Raw genomic sequence first — 9,325 nt, 5'->3', positions numbered from 1 at the left:
TTATTTGTTGCTGAGTAACAAACCATGGAAGTGTTTAGTGGCTTAAAACAACCATAAATCCATTTTTTCTCGTGATTCTATCAGTGGACTGGGTCGTTCTGCTTCATGGGGTGTCGCTATGGAATGTATGGAAGGTCCAAAATTCTTCACTCACGTGGCTGGCAGTTGTCACTCACTACTTCTTGGGAGCTCGGCTGGACCAGGGCCTTAGATTGTCCTCATACAGGCCTCTTTATGTGACTACTTGAGTTTTCTTGAAGCTTGGTGGCCGGGCTCCATGGAGGAGGAGTCCAAGAGGACAAGTCCCGATGTGCAAGCGTATATCAAGCTTCCACTGCTTTACTCTTTCTAATGTCCTGTTGGTCAAAGATGATCACAAGGATGTGAATGAACATTAGGAGACATGGTTCACTGGGATCCCTAAAATCAGTCTTTTATGCAGGCTTCATCACATGAATTATCCATCTGTTAGGGATATAATAGATAGATAATGACTTTGAAGGTACATAATTGACATTCAGTAACCCCCCAGATACTATTTTTATTGATGGAAGTGTTGACAGTTTTGTATGCACAGCATAGCTATATTGCATTGCACCTTTCCATGTTGAAAACATGAATGTTCAATATAGGCATAATATCATATTTTTGTCAACATTTTTGGGAATTTCTTCCTTCTTATAAAATACTTCAGGATTCTCAAAAATTCCATGTGATCCAGGCTTATCTCCTTCTCTGAGAGCCACTGGTTCCCTACAATACCCAAGAAAAAGACTGTAAAAGTAATATTTCAGCATTGGCATTCCGTGATCCAGAGTGAGACAGGTTAGTTAGGGAAAGCATCTCAGAAAGGGAGGCTTGAGCCATTAATAAGTGAATAGGAATAATCACTGTACCAGCCCTGGAGTCTTCTGATTTTGCAGAAGAGGAAACTGAAGTTTAGAAAGGAGAAGCACTCTGTCCAAGATCACTGTCCGTGACCAAGCCAGAACTGGAGTCATTATCATCTGATACATTCATCCATCAACAAGTATTTATTCAGTGCCAGGCACTATGTTAGGCTCCATTCATATATGGGAGAGAACAAAGGAGATATGTTCCTGACATTGTGGAAGTTATATTCTCACCTGGGATAAAGAAGTCAATAGCTAAATAAACCATGTAATTAATAACCTAAAACTGATAAGAACCCTGAACAAACCCAACAGAGTGGAGTGATTGAGGATATTTTTGGAAAGGGGGATTGGTCAGGAAAGGCTTCTCTGACAGGGTAAACTTTGAGCTGCATCCTGAAGCAAGAGTGAGAAGGAAACAGCAAGGAGAGGGACAAGAGAACACTACAGACAGAGGGAGCTGTATTTGTTGAGGTCCTAAGCCTGGAAAGGTTTTGATGTGTTAGAGGAAATAAAAGAAAAAAGAATCTGTGTGGCTGAGCACCAAGAAAGAAGAGGTGAAGGAATTGAGAGGCATCTGGTTAATTTGGAGAGGTAGGAAGGGGCCAGTTCCACTAGACCTATTAGGTCATGAAAAAAATTTAGATTTTATTTTAGTTACGATGGAAAGCCACTGAAGTATTTAAGCAAGGGAGTGACATAATCCAATTTGTATTTTTAAAAAGCTTTCTCAACATTGATTGAAAGTCTATTTGCCAAAGACTGTGCTAGTGATAACATAAGGAACATTACATATGGACCCAGGGGGGCATGAATTAGTGACCATAGAAGTGTGTTAAGTTACATAACAGACTACTTTGTTGTGTTGCTCACAAATCTTCCATGAACCTGTCCATCAGTGACTACACTCTCTATGTTCCTTAAATACTCAAGAAAGGATCCAATATATTTCTAGTCTAGAGTAGACTGGCTCTCCTTAGGTCAGGTGACCCACCCTGGATGAATCAGCCGTATCTGGGAAACAGTATACCATGGCATTAGCGACCATGCCTGTCATTTCAGTAGGACTCATGACCCTTTACATGTGAGATTGTCTGCTGTATCCTTATGGGATTCTTGTTTCTCTCCCTGTCTCCCATACTTTGGTTGTATGCTTTTCAAAATCAGAAGCAGGAGAAAAAGGTTTCAGGCAGAAACAGTAGTTTCTTTAAAAGCACCAGAACATAAACTTTCTGAGGGTGAACTGTTCAGAAGATGCTCTCAGCAAACACCGTAGGAAGCCTTGGTACGACCACAAATCTTGGAGATGGGGACATAATGAAGAGAAGTTGAGAGGATATTTGAAACTAAGCCTCCACTGACAGGTCGCATAGTTGATAGTGATGGCAAAAAGTCTATTTTATACTACTTCTATGAATTCCTTGAATGGTATAAAACTCCCATGTACAATGGTTAACATTCAACACACCACCTGGCATTTAATAGGTACTCAATAAATATCTGAGATATGATATCGTCTTCCCCTTTTTACTCCTCCACCACTAGTCCACAGCCAGTAATAAACATGGGATTGTTACAGATTGAGGTCCAAGATGTGTACTTAAAAGGTAAGCACTGAAGCATGCAGGGGTATTTGCAATAAGAAGTTCAAGTTGTATTCCACCATGAATAATAAACTGGCTTCCAGTTGGCCAGTCGCCATTCTTTTCCAGAAGCCAACTGGCAAGTAGCTCACCCCTATCCCTCTTGGAATTTACAGATGTGTGCTGGACAGTGTGGGAAAGGGTGTTTTACAGCAGCAATTAGTTTATTCCTGGGGTAAACAGTAGAAATTTAAGGATAATTGCAGCAAGAAATTTGTTTCCTATTGCAGTGTGAATAAACTGCCGGCAGCCAACTGGCTTGTTGCCCTACAAATCCTAAAAAGGGCAACTGGCAACTCGTTTGCATGTATGCCTAGTCGGGATTTGCAGATGCACATTGGAGAGGGCAGGAAAGATGGGGGCGGGGGCTGTGTTTGTACATATGTTTGCAAAGCCAAGGATGGTTTTCCAGGAAGGGTTAAACCAGAAGGGGAAATTTGGATCTGTGTAAAGGGAGAGTTTGTTTCTCTTTAAGATAGGAGTTGCAGCTGGAGTGCCAGTTGGCATCTTCTAGACTCTGCTATAGGGCCAAGACCCATGCAGACAGCAGAGTCACTGAGTCCTTCTGCCTTTGCTGTTTGCTGCCTGTGACTGTACTGCGCTTGCCGGAGTCTGAAGCAACACATACAACTTTGAGGCTGTGATCGGCTAGGAGCCCATCTTCCAGAGCCTCGGGTGAACTGACTGTACACCCTCTCCCCTTGGTTTCCCAGCCAATTTGGCTATTTCCCCACATTTCTTTTTCAGGTGTGGCATTCAGAGACCTTTAGGACTGTTGTTGTGTTTGCGTTTTCTGAGAACACAGGCACAATAGTTTCCAGCCTGCTTTTGTACACAGTTTCCCTAAATATGCCACTCTCCACCCCCACCCCCAACCCCCACCGGTAGAGGCTGCATTTTGAAATGTCAACTCAGGCAGCAGCCATGTCATACATTTGGGCAGCCTTTTCTTTTATGGTTATTGCGTAATTACGTTTCAGTATTTAGGTATGAGTCTTAAGGAAGAAGTTCTTTCCACTCTACAGATGGGAAAATCTACAAGATGGGAAAATACACAAGAGAGCTAAAGTTGGAGGTCTTGATTCCCATCATTAGAAGTCCTATCATCTTTCCCTGTGAGGGGAAGGAGGTACAAAGTCTTGCTTGACTAATTTGTAATAATTTCTCCCACTTCCTCTGAGCGCCTTAAAACTAGCCATTGTGCTTGATGCATCTGTTGCCTCCTAACTGATTTCTCTGCACCTCCCCCCAGCCTCCAATCTGTTCTGCGTACATGGCAACTCTGGTCACGTCGACATTAAAGTAATTTAATAATACCCTGTTCTTTCGGGGGTAGAGGTCGATATTCTCAACATGGTCTATAAGACCCCTTATTTGGTTCCAGTTTCACCTCCTGGGATCTGCTAAATCTGTCGTCTGCAACCCAGTCACGATGGCCTGTTCTTCAGATCCTCAAACGCATGATGGTTCCTCTTGTCACATGACCTTGACATGTTCCATGTTTGCCTCCTGCAACGCTCTTCCCACTGGCTTCCATAACAGTTAACTGCTTCTCATCTTTCCATTGTCGACTTACAAATACTCTCTTCCCTGAATCTCCACACATGATCAGATTACCCTTTTACTACCTCACATAGCATCCTTCATAATCCCAATCACAGTCTGTAATTCTACATAAACTTGTGAATTCTTGACCTTGCCCCTTCCATGAGAACAAAGGCTGGTTCAGATGCCTTTTGCCCCTGGGGGATGACTGAATGAAAGTGGTCAACTGTGTGGGAAGAGGACATGAGTACTGCCAAGTCAAAGGGGAGGTGCCATATTTGAAGTTAAGAAGTAGAAGGAAAAAGGACTGAGGCCAGAAATTTGGAAGGGGCTTGGATGGAAACAGAGCAAGATCAGCATCAATCTTAGCTGTGGGAACTAGAGGATAGGAAGTAAATTTCAAGTGAACCAGGCTCTGAACTTCATTTTAAAGCCAAACAGTGATTTTTAGGTATGTAGAGGCAGCATTATAGAGGTACAATCACTGACTGCAAACAAAGGCATTTTCTCTTTCTCAAGGTTTGCCCTGTCCTAAGTGTGGGAAGGCCAGGATTGGTGGTCTTGGTGGCCAATGTGGAGAGGGCTCTACCACTGCCGAGAGCTGTGGATGGCTGAGGAGGAAAGTTCCCCTAGGGAGTTCTAAGTGGTCTTGCAGCAGAAGTGATGCTGAGGGTGTGAAAGTACAGAAAAGAAGAAGGAGAAGGAGAAGAAGAAGAAGGAGAAGGAGGAGGAGGAGGAGTTGAAGGAGAGGAGAGAGGGGAAGGGGGAGAAGGAATAAGAGGAAGACGAGGAAGAGGGAGTTAACACTCAGGGGGACAACCACAGCACAGAAATATCAGAGACAAAGGAAGGAATAAAGACAAAAATGTTGGCAGAAAGGTGGCAAGTCAAGAGAATAGAGCTCATAATCTGAAAGGGAAGACAAGAGAGACTTAAGAACAAGGGTGTGGTGAAGGAGGATGAGAACAGAGGAATTGCCCTGAGATTTCTTCAGAGAGGTTGTTGATGACCTTGGAAAGAGCAGTGTTGTTGGAGTGTTGGGGGATGGAAACCAGAGATGAGGCTGCTGAGATCAGGGGTTCCAAGAAAGTGGGAAAGTCAGAGCGGTACACTTGGGTTGAAAAATCTTTAAATCTTTCAACCATCCAAGAAAGTCGCCAAAGGCAAAAAACCCTCGCCTGCCATGGAACTATTGGACGACGTGTTCCCTTCTTCTGATCACTGTTCTCAGAAAGCCCAGGGCTGTCGGACCACAGCCAGATGTGTTGAGGGTCAGGACTGAGATAGACATCTTGGGAAATGAGGCAGAGGGGTCAAGGGTGTTGTGTGCTAACGCTGTTGGCAGGGCCAGTGGGCAGGAGTCCATGCTCAGGGATGGTTCTCCTTGGCCTGACCTGCTGTTATTGTTAGCTTCTCATTTCCAGGAGTACTAAATCCATCACAAAATATTAAAACTGTTGTTTGGAATATGATCTAATTAATGCCTTTTGCTTTATCTGAATTCAATGGCAGAAGAAATCTTGGCTTTGAACCTTTATCTCTTGGGCTGTGAGGTGGTACCAGGACAGCAAACTGAGACTCAGGAGGGATGAGCCTACTGCCGGACTCAGACGAAGGCCTGGAGGGGACGTTAGGAGTCAGTGTGAGTTAGGTCTCCTGGCAGTCCTTGAGCCACTGATGCCATCACTGTAGGTGTGGGTTAGAGCTGGGACAGGTGGGACCAGGGACTTTAGGGTCAGGGAGGCCGCGGATGAAAATCTTCCTGAAAATCTCCATCAGAAGCCAGTCACACAGAGACTGTGTTGTCTGCACACTGGGTGGGAGCAAGTTAGCATCTTTAACCTGGATGTAGCCCAGGTTTCCATGGCTAATTTAGTCCTAGGTGCAAAGACCACCCTGTTTCACTCCACGATGTTACAGTCATCCTCCACCCAGGAGCACTGACTGTGCCTGTTCTCTTGGTAGAGTTCCTGTACCCCCAGTCTCTCAAGTGGCCTGCCAGAGAAGTGAGGCTCATTTTCCCAGAGTCCCAGGCTTCTGTTTATTAGAAGCTAACTTTTTTGGGGAGAACACACCAATTTGGAAGAATCATGACAGGTGAACAGAGACTACCATCTTGGGTTTTGATAGTATCCTGCTTTTAGCCTTGTTAGGGGGAAAGTGAGAGAATTCTCCTGAATGTCCTGTGGGGATTTCCAGGCCTGATGCTTTGCAACCCATGCCTTCTCATTTGTCATTACTGTTTCTGTCATTCTCTGACCCTCTTCTGGTTTGCTGATGTGACCCAGGTCTGATTCTCGAGTGTTCTGCTGCACTTAGTTCAGGATAAGAATTAAATGTCGAGGTTCACCATGACTTGTGATATTAGGATACAGGAAGCAAGGAGTTGACCCACATTTTCTTGGAAGGGGAAGACAGGCAGCCCTTTTCAACGTCCTTCTCCAAGGTCTGTCCCTGTTTTGTAAATGCCCTTGTTCACCCTTGAAGGACAATTTGCAAGTTGGTCTGGACCACCGGCAGTGCTGAGAATGATAGATGCTGGAAGAAGTGTGAATGGAATTTAAGGTCACGCTAGAGGGGCCATTCTGAATGAAGTTCCCTGCTGGTGAGCGGGGTAATTAAAGGTAACGGCTTCGGGGTGTTGGTTGTATACTCCAGGTACCTGTCGGCTTGTGATTAATAGGTAGAGGTCAGTTTCATTTCTCCTTAAATCCACAGAGGTAGGACCTCTTAAAATTGGAATCAAAGTGATAATCAAATTTGTATTAGATTTTTTACGTATTAAAGATAATGGCAGAAGAAAACTAGGACTTACTGCAGCAGGAGGGTATTCTTAGATGGTTTGCTCACAGCACTAATTATAATGAACTGTATTTATTTAGTGCTTCTTGTGTGTCTCCTCCTACACTTCAGATGGTGTATGCCATGTGTCCTTTGTTTCCTACAACAATGTTTTTATCCCGTGCTCTAGACAAAGCAAATGAAGCTAGGAACTTAGCAAATAGCAGACGCCTAGGAAGCGGAGAGTAGGAGTCAAACTTAGATCTTTCTGTTCCCAGATCTTCTGTTCTTTCCAGTGCACAGCACATCTGGAAAGGGGGTGCACTTTGAGTAAAAGAGAAAATTCAGCGTAACTGCACATGGGGTTGGAGCCCAGGTATCAGTCAAGTTTTAGAACTAGAGGAAACCTCACATGTGATATGATGTTATGCCCTTGTGTTTTGAGGATGCTGAGGCCTAGAGACAGGATGCAGGTGGTCTCCAGCCATCCCCCAGGATGCCTCTTGTGGCCAGTCTGCAACTGGCCTCACCAGTCTTCTCCAGTGTCTTCAGATCCCGGGCAGCCTGTCCCCTGGAGGACTCGCCAACTTTTTTGCATGAAGTTTAGAAGATTTCAAGCCACTTAAAGGGGCATGAGGACAAGAATTCAAGGCCCAGCTTCTTGGCAGTTAAATGAGAATGTTGAACTAGATGGTAACTACATTGTTTTTCCAACCTACCATCCGGGGTCTGAAGTGTTGCCCAAGCGTGCACACTCTCAGGAAGAGTCCAAAGTTGAGATCACAACAATGGAAGTCCATAAGATGGAACCGTGGTGCAAGGGGCTCTCATTCAAATATCTTATCTGCTCCTCTGAGAAGTTTTTCTGAGAGGCCTAAACAACAAGAAAATGTTGATCCAAGAATGTGTGGCTGAAGCCTTTATAGAAAGTATCTGAGGTTGCATATAGAATACAAGTACCTAATTAACCTCTAGATCTAGAGCCTGGGTGGCTCAGTCAGTTAAGTGCCCGACTCTCGGTTTGGGCTCAGGTCATGATCTCACAGTTTCTGGGCTCAAGCCCCACATCGGGTTGAACTGACAGCACAGAGCCTGCTTGGGATTCTCTCTCTCCCTCTCGCTCTGCCCCTCCCTCACTCATGCTCTCTCTCATTCTCTCTCTCTCTCTCTCTTTCTCAAAATAAAGAAATAAGCTTAAAAAACTAGACCTGTACTAACACAAGTGGCTATTTAAATGTAAATTAAGTAAATTAAATTAAGTTAAAATTCTGATTTAGTGACACCGGTTACATTTCAAGTGCTCAATAGCCACATGGGGTTAGTGGCTATTGTTTTAGATGTAGGTATAGAACACTTTCATCATAGCAGACAATTCTGTTGGACAGTGCTGCTGTAGTCTTCACACATGAACATGGTTTAGCGGTGGCCTTTTATTCTTTATTCAAAGAAGGGACTTTGAACTCAATCTGGAGTGGTTAGAAAAAGCTCCGCAGGAGACATGGCAACTGAGATGGCTTGGGGGGAAAAAAAACCATTCAGAATTAGCCAGGTAGATGACAGAGGGGATTGGGGAGGAGGCAAAAGGCAGGAAAGGCATCGCAGACTGAGAAACCAAATTAGCTTTGGGGACTCTTAGTACAAGTTTTGTAGTTCTAAAGGGTAGGACTAGTTGTGTGAGGGAGCATGGTGGAGAGTCTGAAGGAAGGCTGAACTGTTCAGATAGTAAAGGACCTTCCAGGTCACTACAGGGGGTTTGGATTTTTATCTTGGGCACGAAGAGGAACCATTGAAGAGTGCTCTGTAGGGATAAATTAGGGATGGATTGGTTAACTTTGGATTCTACAAATATTACTTTTGCCAGTGTGTGAGGTGGAAGAAAGATAATATATTGAGAGAGAATAGAGAGGAAGGTGCATTTAATTTTTTTTAATGTTTATTTATTTTTGAGAGAGAGAGAGAGAACAGACAAGTGAGGGAGGGGCAGAGACATAAAGGGAGACACAGAATCCGAAGCAGGCTCCAGGCTGTGACCTGTCAGCACAGAGCCCAACGTGGGGTTCACGCCCATGAGGTGTGAGATCATGACCTGAGCCGAAGTCCGATATTTAACTGACTGTGTCACCCAGGCACTCCATAGAAAAAGGTGCACTTAAAAAGTAATTGCATTTTAAGAGAAGCAACAAGTTCCTGAAAGAAAGCATTGGCAATGACTCTGGAGAGGAACACATTGATGGCAACAATTGATAGGGTAATAGGAAGTGCTGGCTGTTAGTTATGGAGGGTACAGAGGAGGGAGAAATCTTCAGTGACTCTGAAGATTCTGGTTTATATGACTGTGTGGAAGATGAAGTCAATAATCAAGACCCTAAAACAGGAAGACAGGCTTGGGGAAAAATGATGAATGATTCATTCTGTCATGGACAAGTTGAGTTTAGATACCTTGTGACTTCAGTTGGAGGTGTC

This window comes from Neofelis nebulosa, chromosome 16 (assembly GCF_028018385.1).
Source record: "Neofelis nebulosa isolate mNeoNeb1 chromosome 16, mNeoNeb1.pri, whole genome shotgun sequence".
Classification (NCBI taxonomy): Eukaryota; Metazoa; Chordata; class Mammalia; order Carnivora; family Felidae; genus Neofelis; species Neofelis nebulosa.
Note: the sequence above shows the minus strand (reverse complement) of the source record.